The sequence below is a fragment of the Canis lupus genome, chromosome 20, assembly GCF_003254725.2.
Source record: "Canis lupus dingo isolate Sandy chromosome 20, ASM325472v2, whole genome shotgun sequence".
Taxonomy (NCBI): Eukaryota; Metazoa; Chordata; class Mammalia; order Carnivora; family Canidae; genus Canis; species Canis lupus.
In genome coordinates this window covers 8,952,059-8,962,697 of record NC_064262.1, presented here as the reverse complement: position 1 = coordinate 8,962,697, position 10,639 = coordinate 8,952,059, and the positions used below count along the sequence as shown (strand labels likewise).

At 41.2% G+C, this 10,639-nt stretch overlaps 1 protein-coding gene across 16 annotated transcripts in view; it reads left to right on the top strand.

Moving 5' to 3' along the window:
• The first annotated feature begins 135 nt into the window (after nucleotides 1–135).
• Nucleotides 136–10,639, top strand: part of SETD5 (SET domain containing 5) — an 84,560-nt gene continuing 74,056 nt past the window's right edge. For 9 of the 16 annotated variants that reach the window (XM_049098633.1, XM_049098630.1, XM_025450803.3 and 6 more), the window contains exon 1: nucleotides 138–456. The gene's annotated coding sequence lies outside the window, so the exon portion shown is untranslated. Of the gene's footprint in view, nucleotides 457–10,639 lie in introns of all 16 variants that reach the window. The other 7 variants (XM_049098629.1, XM_035702706.2, XM_025450829.3 and 4 more) reach the window with 4 other exon arrangements.

Genomic DNA, 10,639 nt, shown 5'->3' with positions numbered 1-10,639 from the left:
GAACTGGCCAATGGGCGAGGGGCGGTGGGCGGAGAGGCCAATGGCGCGGCGGGAGGGGGCGTGTCCCGGGTGCCCCTGGCGCCGGCGCTGGGAATCCCCGTGCGGTCAGTGGCGTTTCCGCTCGGGCAGCGGGCTGAGTGAGCTGCCGCCGCCGCCGCCGCCGCCGCCGGGGGAGGGGCGGCCGCCGCCCGCCTGCGCTGAGAGACTCACGCAGCCCCAGTCCCGCCAGTCCGCCAACACTGTAGTGCCGGCCCCCCCCCTTCTTCCCTGGCCCTTCCCCCTCCCCGCCTTTGGCTCGCTCCGCCTTTCTGCCCCCCACCCCCACTTCACGGGCACGGGCCATTCCCGGCCAGGAAACGCCGTGGCGCCGCGTTGGGCCTAACTCGAGTCCTGCTGCCTCCCGGGAGTGCTGTGCGCCGCAGCCCGGCCCCAGGCCCCGGCAGCGCCTGGGACAAGGTAAGGGTCCGACAGAAAAGAGAGACCTGCCCTCACGACCGGGCCCTGGGGGAGGGAAGGGTCACCTCCTCCGTCTCCCCGCGCTCGCTCTCGGGACGTGGGCCTGGGCCCTCCCCAGGCTTTTCACCGGAGGATGCTGCCCCTTCTCACCCCTCTCGCTGCCCCCCACACACACCGTCGCACCCCTCTTCCCCGGGGAGAGCGGCCCCCGCCGTCATCTGGTCGACCCCACTACCCTTTTCGTGCCTTTCCTGGATCAGGACGCTTCCCCTCCCCCACGCCTCTTCACCCCTTTTCCTGGGAACTGCCTACTCCACGTTTACCTTTTACTTGAGGATAGGCCTCTCCCTGCCCTCCTCTAAAAATGCACAGGCATACTTTTCTCCTCCCTCCTCACCCCCACCCCCACCCCCACCCCTTTTCGCGCGGCCTTGTGACAACTCTGATCTCTCGAGGGTGGGGGGGGCCTTGACCCCCCCCCCCCCAGTGTTCCTGGACGCCTTCAGTCTCCTTCTCCGGTCCCCATCTCAGATAGATTGCTTCTTTGCCCCACACTGAAGACGTTACCTTCGCCACCCCCACCTCACATTCTTGGGCTCTCAGTGGCGTATGCCCCAGTATCGGAGATAGCCTCATTGAATTTGTAGGGTTCGAGGTTGGAGCTGAGCCAGATCGTGTCGTTTTTCCTGCCTTGGGCGTGGAGAGCGATCATTTGAGCACGTCTTTAAAAGCAGAAAATTTTACCCTGTATGAATATCCTTTCCCTCTGCGTGGAAGCCAGGGATGTGAGGTGAATGGTGGTAAGAAAAAGCCCTGGTTTTTTTAAGTAGGTGAATCGCGTGAGAGGGAAAGTTGAACTGTCGGGAAAGCCCCTTCTATGCTAATTTATTCTATAGAGCGCCTTTGCTTGTCTCACTTTGTAGGAATAACTGGTCTTTCCCTTGGATACTGATGCTGCAGCCAGCTCTGCTGGTCTGGGTCAGGGGTGCGTGTATGACCTGCATTTTCTGCTTTCTCATGTTACTTGTGCAATGTGTTCACCAGTAACTCATTTCTTACCCAGAGCTCAGGGTTCCATTGGGCTTTGTCTGTACTTTTAGTTCATTTCTCTCAATTTTCTCCGTAGTCATAGTACTGAAAGAGTCCCCAGGTTCTCTGCCAATTTCCTTTATAACTTGACTAAACAAGTTGCTTTTAAATGACATATTTGTGATCAAGGTCACATTTACATTTTTTTGTTGTTGTTGGGTAGATGTTGCATAGCTATACTTTTTGGTTGGGAGGGATCCAGCTGAATTGAGTGTTTAGAGATTTTCAGGAGAATGTGTACCCTGTTTGGGGAAATTTCTTGATGGTTGATTTTTATGTCATTAATGTTTTTAGGTCACTCTAAGAGAGAAGTTGTAAGGGTAATTTTAGATGTGTGGAATGTGGATGTGAGCTAGGACTAAAGCAAGAATATTCACATAATCAGAGGTTTCTGGGCCTCTTGGAGGACATACGGGGAAAAAAAATTTTATTGGATTTCTTCCAGTTTTCTCAGGAGGATCATTAGTTTCCTTCTATAGCCCCAAATTCTGGCCTGTTATGGGATTAGTCTTTAAGGGCTACTCACACTGTCATTATGTATAGAAAAATGAATAATGTTCTTTGATAAGACAAAACACAAGGCTCTGTCTCTAGCTGCAAATTTAAATTTGACTGTAAAGAGTGTGTTTGGAAAATTGGCCTTTGAAAACTTAATCTTCACTCCTAAATTGCTGGCTTAATTTAAACATGGATATTTGTGATTTAGTTGGTAAATTTTGATTTTTTTAAAAAAGGGTCTTAGTTTAAAACTAAAAGAATGACCTTAGGATTGTTTGTTTCTAAAAGCATAATTCCAGCCCTTCTGGCATGGAGCACTGGTCCAAAAAAAAAAAAAAAAAGAAAAGAAAAAAAGTGTGTAAGGAGTGGGGGTGGGGTAAGAAGAAGGTTGTTCCTTTGGGTTGGATCACAGGGGTGAGTATACAAGGCAGCAGCAGCTGCTGGCTCTGGAGCTCTGGTTGCTACGTGAGAAGCTTGAGTAGTGCTGGCTGCTGTCTCCAGGGAAGGACAGCAGTGCAGCGTCCATTAATGCTGTTGGCTGCAGGGAGCTGCACTTAGGCAATGGCTGCTTCAGGACTAAGAAGAAACCTTGCTTTCCTGGGAATTTTGACTGCTGAGCTGGTTTGCGTTTTATTGATGGAAGATGAGAGTTAGCAATTCATAACCTACCCATTTATGGATATCAGCATCTGGAAACTGGATCATAGTTAAAGACTCTTCTTTCTTGTTTGGTTTTTGGTTTTGGTTTTTATCTGGGGATTTGTTCTTGGATAGGTCTGAAAGTTCCAGTAGAGTTTTGATTTTTCAATCCATTTAAAACCATATTTTGTTTGTGTACCTCCTTCTCTCAAATTGCTAGGCCACATTTACCTTATTGAATAGATGTTTTGCTAAACGTATTACTACATTGGGAATTATAACTAAAAAGAACTGCTCTTTTTGGAATGATTTCTAAATATAAATCTCGAAAGTATTTCCTTAATTTCTGTATTAGTATAGACTTCTCGCTAGATTAGATTATTTCTTTGGCGTTTGGCATATGAAATCAATTCGTTATATATGTGTTGGATATAGTCTTCTAAGATCATAGGATGTGTGTTTGGCCATGATCCGTTTGAAATAAAGGATAGACCAGAAGGAAGATTCAGAAATCGAGTAAGTCTAGAGGACAGGATACTTGAGAAGACAGCCTCTGAGTCCCTTATGTGGTCTACCCTTCCCCCACAGCTCTTGCAAAGATTAGGAAGATCTTTGATTAGGAAGAACAGTTTGTTGAGTGTAGAAGTACTTGTAGGAAACCACCACCCAAATATACCCACCATTTACACAGTATCTAATAGATGTCAGTGTGTTTTCTTTGCCCCCACCCCTCCAAGACTCTTGCATCCTATTTTTTTCCCCAGAATTTTGATATTTTCAGTTTCATGTAAATGTACTTAAATCCCACAATCATCTATAATGTGTAATCTGACTCTGGCATTTGTGGCAAGGAACCAAAAAGAATGGAAATGAGTTTCGTCATTCACAAATGTGGCTTGCATTGTCTTTCAGCAATACAAACGGACTAACGAAATACAACCTTTAATGAATAATATTTTAGGTGGTTCTATTCTTATTAGTAGTAAGTGTAAAAGATGCCAAATTAATAAAAAGAGCCGGTATGGCTTCACTCATACTGGCTGTTTAACACAACTTAGATAAATGTAAATGTCCTTTAGTTTAAGTTATTACATAATATGAAAGTTACCTTGTAAAATAATTGCTTTTTCACTTGTATTTTCTATTGTTTGGAACCCATTGTGATCTTGATGTAATCATTTTTTAAAAGATCATAGAGGCCCTTTTCATAGGATTTTTTAACCATGCTTGAAAATTTTTGTGTATTCTGATAATATTTTTTGTCTCTAGGAACTTACATACTTACTTCTTTGAACTTACTCTGGCCTTTGTAGTGGAGGGTTGCCATCTCATTTTTTGCTTTTCGATGGGAAAATAACAAATTGCAAACTGGAGATGTGCAGAGAACCTTGCCTTATTCTCTTTGTGTTGAAATAACTTAATGAAACATGAGGCCAGAGTTAACATTCACTGGATACATCTTATTATTGCAAATTGGATTATGATCAAGAATAAAGTTTTCTTCTAACTTCTGGTTCAGCTCTGGTGATTTGTCAGCTTAATCTGAAACCAAAAGGCCTAGCAGTGAATTTTATTTATTAAAAAAATGTTTCAAGTATTGAAAACTAAAACTTACTGATAGGGCTATTTTCTTTAAGACAAAAGTTACTCTGAACTCTGTAAAATATGTGAGATAATGTATATTTAGTAGTACAACTTGTAGTTATTTGTAATTTGATTAAAAGCATCCTCTCAGGGCTGCCTGGGTGGCTTAGTTGGTTAAGCTTCCAATTTGATATCAGCTCAGGTCTGGATCTCAGGGTTGTGGGTTCAAGCCCCACGTTGCGCTCCACGCTGGGCAGGGAACCTACTTGACAAAAGTCCTTTTAGAGGCAGTCTTTAGAAAATAAGTGTAATGCGTCTGTGGTAGACCAGGCTTGGTACCATTCTTTACTGCCCCAAATTCCAAAATATGTGATGAAATGGCACTTTAAACCTTTCACTTGCAGCGATTGATCTCTCTTGTAAAGATTCAGAGAAATTCATGAAAGATAGAATATTTCTTTCATTTATTAATACATATTTTGTTAAATCATTTAGAGTCTTATGAAAAGTATCCTCTTGTATATTCAGTTCTAAACTGATATCCAGTAATGATGGGAGGGGGGGCCTGTTAGAAAGCATTACTTTAGAAAAAGCTCTTAACACTTTATGAAGGAAACCATGAGAGATAATAAAGAAACAATGAAGCTAAATCTCAACCTACTTTATAGGAGCCTTTACTGAGCAAGGAATTTGTAATCCCATCCTGCCTCACTCAGTTTTTCCATCATATTGATTTTGTTTGCTGAATACCTCAGGGAGAGATGCAAGGGTCACATTAAGTATCTTTGATATAAAGACAGGGAAAAGGAATTTTTTGCTTATTGGAATAGTATCTTCCTACAGTTAAAACACTAAGATTATTGTCAAGTTTTGCTTTATGTATACAAGTGTTGGTTTGGTCTGACTGATTTCTGTGCTTTTCTGTCTTCTTGTAGTCTGAGAATCTTCAGAGTTTAGATTGCAAATTGAAGTGGTAAGAATCATTTCCTTAGCTATGTTCATTATGTATATTCACCCAGAGCTGGGAATACTCCTTGACCTATGTTACGAATCATAAAATAAGCAGTGGATATAGGAATTTGTAAGAATTTGTTTCTCTATCTGGGGATTCAAGTTTTTGATGTGCTATCTAATCAAGGGAAAATGCCGAATTCCTTGCTGCCGTGTTTGAAAAATAGATGGAAGCATGGGAGGAGCCTGAGACTTCTGCAGCAGGATTTGGTCTGAGTAGAAAAGGAAGATTTTTGTTTCAAATTGCCAGCTGCTTATGTCAGACTGACTCCCTTATTATGCTTTTAGTTGGCCTGTCAATATGGCCAAACAGCTAGATAAGTGCGGGGCAGGACAAAGGGCTCTTTACACAGCAGGGAGGCAGTGTTGGTGGGGGAGGGGCAGGAGGTAGGAAAGGCAGGAGGAGGAGGTTCTTTTCCCTGGGAGATTATTCAGTTTGGCATACAATTAAAGAAATCATTTATAGTTCCCACTCGAGCACTGAATTTGTGCCAACTATATACTCTTAACCCCAAATTTAGTATATCCCCGAATATCGGGTAGAGACCCGTCGCTGCCTCCAAGGAAAAATAAAAAACTAAAGCTTTGTAGAGGTCTAAAGAAAACAAATCCCATGCCCTCCACCGTCCTAAATAACAAGTCACCTCCTGAGGAGACCAGTTCTAGAGCATCTGACAGCAGAATTCTCATTAAGAAATGGAAAAGAAGGGATCCCTGGGTGGCGCAGCGGTTTGGCGCCTGCCTTTGGCCCAGGGCGCGATCCTGGAGACCCGGGATCGAATCCCACGTCGGGTTCCCGGTGCATGGAGCCTGCTTCTCCCTCCGCCTATGTCTCTGCCTCTCTCTCTCTCTCTGTGACTATCATAAATAAATAAAAATTAAAAAAAAAAAAAAAAAAAAAAAAAAAAAAAAAAAAAAAGAAATGGAAAAGAATATTTTATCTGTATAAAACTTATGTTTCAATATTACATATTGTCTTTAAATAGATTAGGATTAGGCCAGAATAGGTAGAATAATGTTTCACTTTGTGAAATAGTTGCGTGTTGTTAGCTCCAATTTTATTTCACTTTATTTTATTTAAGATTTTATATTCTTATTTTAAGTAATGTCTAACACCCAATGTGGAGCTTGAATTTACAGCTGGGAGATCAAGAATCTCATGCTGTACCAAGCCAGCCAGGTGCCCCTCCCTGTTAGCTCCAGTTTTAGACCAATAATAGGGAGAGCACCCTCCAGCATTCATATGTTGGATCGCCATCAAGTAAAATGCTAACTAAAGAAAGGGTACTTATTTGTCTTATCCCTACTTCCTGGAGAACCTGATATTCACTGGATATTATTCCTGAGGCGCCCTTCTCCCTTTTTAGGTTAGGCACAACCTAGTTTGATACATTTGTATTCAGCTTCCAGGAGAAAGTGGGGTGGTTGCAATTCAGCTTATTAGAATTAATATGAATCATGGAGTTGGGATTTGAGAGTTATCTGGCCCTTTAAGCATAATCACAATGAAATAGTTCAAAGTTTGGGTTCCTTCTGAAGTTTTCATAAAATGTTAAACCAGTGACCTGAACAGTATTTTTAGTTAGTTTTTAATTTTTTTTTAAGTAATCTCTACACTCAAGGTAGGGCTCGAACCCACAACCCTGAGATCAAAAGTACATATTCTACTGACTGAACCAGCCAGGTGCCCCTGTTTTTAGTTACTTTTAGCATGTCAAATAGTGCCAGTTCTTTAAAGAAAATATGTATAAAAGAACTGCATTCACATACAAATTAGATACCAATTATTTGAATCTTTTTAAATCTTTATAAAGATTTTAAATCTTTAAAAAAGTTTCCTTTTTTATAAAGGAATATATGATGAGGTTCTTTTAAATGCTTAATATATTTTAAGAGAATTTAATATTTGAAAATAATTGGTTTGAGGGCGCCTGAGTGGTTCAGTGGTTGAGCATCTATCTGCCTTTGGCTCACAGCTTGATCCCAGGGTCCTGGGATCCAGTCCCTCATTGGGCTCCCCGCAGGGAGCCTGCTTCTTTCTTTACCTATGTCTCTGCCTCTCTCTGTGTGTGTCTTTCAGGAATAGCTGAATAAAATCTTAAAAAAAAAAAAAAAAAAAAGAAAAGGAAAGAAAGTAATTGGTTTGAACTCAGTTTTCCAATAGTACATCTGTTACTTGCATTAGATACCACCTGTATTGCAATGTTATTAAACTAGCCTTAAAGTTTTTGCCTTCTATCCAAGCTGCAGAAGATGGTAAAGGGAACTGGCATGCTGATTTTTGCTCACCGTTTTAGACCTACTGGCTATAAGCAATGAAGAGATGGTTTAACCTAATAGAATAACTGGAAAAAATGGTCTGTAATGCACATTCTAATATTAAGCAAACCTGATCAATTTTTGTGTCATTTCCCTCTGTAAAAGAAAACTAAATGTGTTACCCATTTAACATTATATTTTTATGTGTAATGGTTTTTGCAGTAATGATATAACGTTTTGACCTGAAAAGGGAAATTTTAGTGACTAATTATGATTGCCATTAGTTAGAAGGTTTTTTGTATTTTTTTTTTTTTAGTGAAGAAAGCAACAATATATTTTTTTTTAATTTATTTATTCATGATAGTCACACGGAGAGAGAGAGAGAGGCAGAGAGAGACACAGGCAGAGGGAGAAGCAGGCTCCATGCACCGGGAGCCCGACGTGGGATTCGATCCCGGGTCTCCAGGATCGCGCCCTGGGCCAAAGGCAGGTGCCAAACCGCTGCGCCACCCAGGGATCCCAGAAAGCAACAATATTAACATGAAGTTTAGTGAGCTATATTTTGTATTACTGTAAAAATTTAGGATAGTCCTTTCTTCTCTTTATAATGCGCTCATGTGAATTATTTCCATAAATTTGTGGGACTAAAATAGAAGCCATCTAGCTCAGCGTGCCTGGGTGGCTCAGTCAGTTAAGCATCTGTGTTCTGCTCAGGTCATGATCCCAGGATCCTGAGATCTAACCCTGTATGGAGCTCCCTGCTTATCAGGGAGTCTGCTTCTCCTCTCCCGCCCCGTACTCTCTCTCAAATAAATAAATAAAGTCTTTTAAAAAAATAGAACATGATGCAAATTAATTTATTACAAAAAGAAAAAGAAACAATCTAGTTCAAAACCTGGCCTCCATTCCAATTCGTTTTCTCTATGTGTATCACATTTCTAACATTAAACATCCTTTTCACACTCAGGTGCGTGTACACACACACTCCTCTTCCCAAATACTAGAAATCTCTTCATCTTGGCTTCTTCTGCTACTATTACCTGAAACTTGCCAGAAGCCCTAAAAAGTTCTGGGAATTGGGGGGGGGGATTTGAACCCAGATGTTTTGATAACTGCTTTGGTTCCCCAAAGAGCTAATCTGATTTTCAATGAGACCCCACCAGCAGTAGACGAGAATGGAGGTAAAACACAGCACTGTACCTCATCTTGCCTGTGCAGCTGCTCCACCTTATTTCCTGCTATTATTATCCCATAATGCCTCTCCCCAGCAAAAAAGAAACTAGGACAAAGGGGAAAAACTGATGGGCTCATAGGATTTTTTTTTGTTATGGTTAGATTGTGACTTTGTTTATATGTACTTAAGTACAAAATTAATTTGTCCTTTTCTTTCTTTCTTTTTTTTTTTTTAAAGATTTTATTTATTCGAGAGAGAGAGAGAGAGAGAGAGAGAGAGAGAGAGGCAGAGACACAGGCAGAGGGAGAAGCAGGTTCCATGCAGGGAGCCTGACATGGGACTTGATCCCGGGTCTCCAGGATCAGGCCCTGGGCTGAAGGCGGCGCTAAACCACTGAGCCACCAGGCTGCCCTAATTTGTCCTTTTCTTAAAGTCAGTAATGAAGGAGATTTTATAACTTCAGTATCTTCGACTTTGTTTCTAAATAAACCATTTCAGATTCTTTAACCTTACAGGAAAAAAAAATTGTAAGTATACTTAATTTTCATTGGCTCTTACACAATCATCACCACCAGATGCCACCTCCAGTATTAACTTAAAGGGAGAAATCTCTTCTGTGGATAATATTTTCAGTTTTATTGGGAATTACTTATTTGTGTAACATAGAGCTATGACTAAAATAAGATTAAAAAGTTAAACCTTGGGGCGCCTGGGTGGCTCAGTGGTTGAGCGTCTACGCCTTTGGCTCAGGGTGTGATGCCGGGTCAGGGGATCAAGTCCCATGTCAGGCTCCCTGAAAGGAACCTGCTTCTCCCTCTGCCTATGTCTCTGCCTCTCTCTGTTTTTCATGAATAAATATATGAAATCTTAAAAAAAAAAAAAAAAAAAAAACCTTAAGCCTTTTTATATGTTTGTCCCTTTACCTTAGTGGAGGTGAAATTAATTGTGTACAAATTTTTCATTATTCGGTTCTTTCCTCAAGCTGCAAATTTAAGTTCTTTAAGCCTTTGTTTTCTCATATTGCCACCCAAAACAAATTTTATTTTTATCATTTTTACTGTCTTCTGATGCTGAGATTTTCTTCTCCCCATTCCTAAAATACAAAAAGTCAAATAAAACCCAAGAATCTAAATTATGTGTACCACTGAGTATAGTAAGGTATTATCTCATAACTCTCAGAAATTATGATCAGGTTAGGATGTTCTAGTATCATGTCAGCATATTTTATGTTGACCTGTTAATTTTAACATATGTCCAAATGGGTCTCATTGTTTGATATTTGCACCCATTGTTTGTCATTTTGAATGAGGTTGTTAATGGCTGTGCTCCCCACCCGCCCCCCTGGGTCTCCATGGTTTTTTATTCCTGCCCTGTTATAATCTTTAGCCTACGTTGGAAAGTTCTATTTCTTTCTACCAACCTCCGCGCATGCCACAAAACACACAATTTATACTCTCATATCTCTGAAGGGGGATGATCTCTAGTTAATAAGCAACTGTTTGGGCATTCTCAGTATCCAAGGAAGGTTTTATTTAAGTGGAAGGACCTGTTGGCAGTTAGAGTGCCTCTGCATTTATGTTACATTTTCCTTTATTAATGTAGACTGTTGAGAGTTGACTTTTTTTTATAAGAGAAACCAGAGAGAAAAGGAAGAGACACAGATATGGTTACTTAAAAAATAAATGTTCGGGGATCCCTGGGTGGCACAGTGGTTTGGCGCCTGCCTTTGGCCCAGGGCGCGATCCCACGTCGGGCTCCCAGTGCATGGAGCCTGCTTCTCCCTCTGCCTATGTCTCTGCCTCTCTCTCTCTCTCTCTCTCTCTCTCTCTCTCTCTCTGTGTGTGTGACTATCATAAATAAATTTAAAAATTTTTTAAAAATTAAAAAAAATAAAAAATAAATGTTTATTATGGTAACATTTGGGTTAGA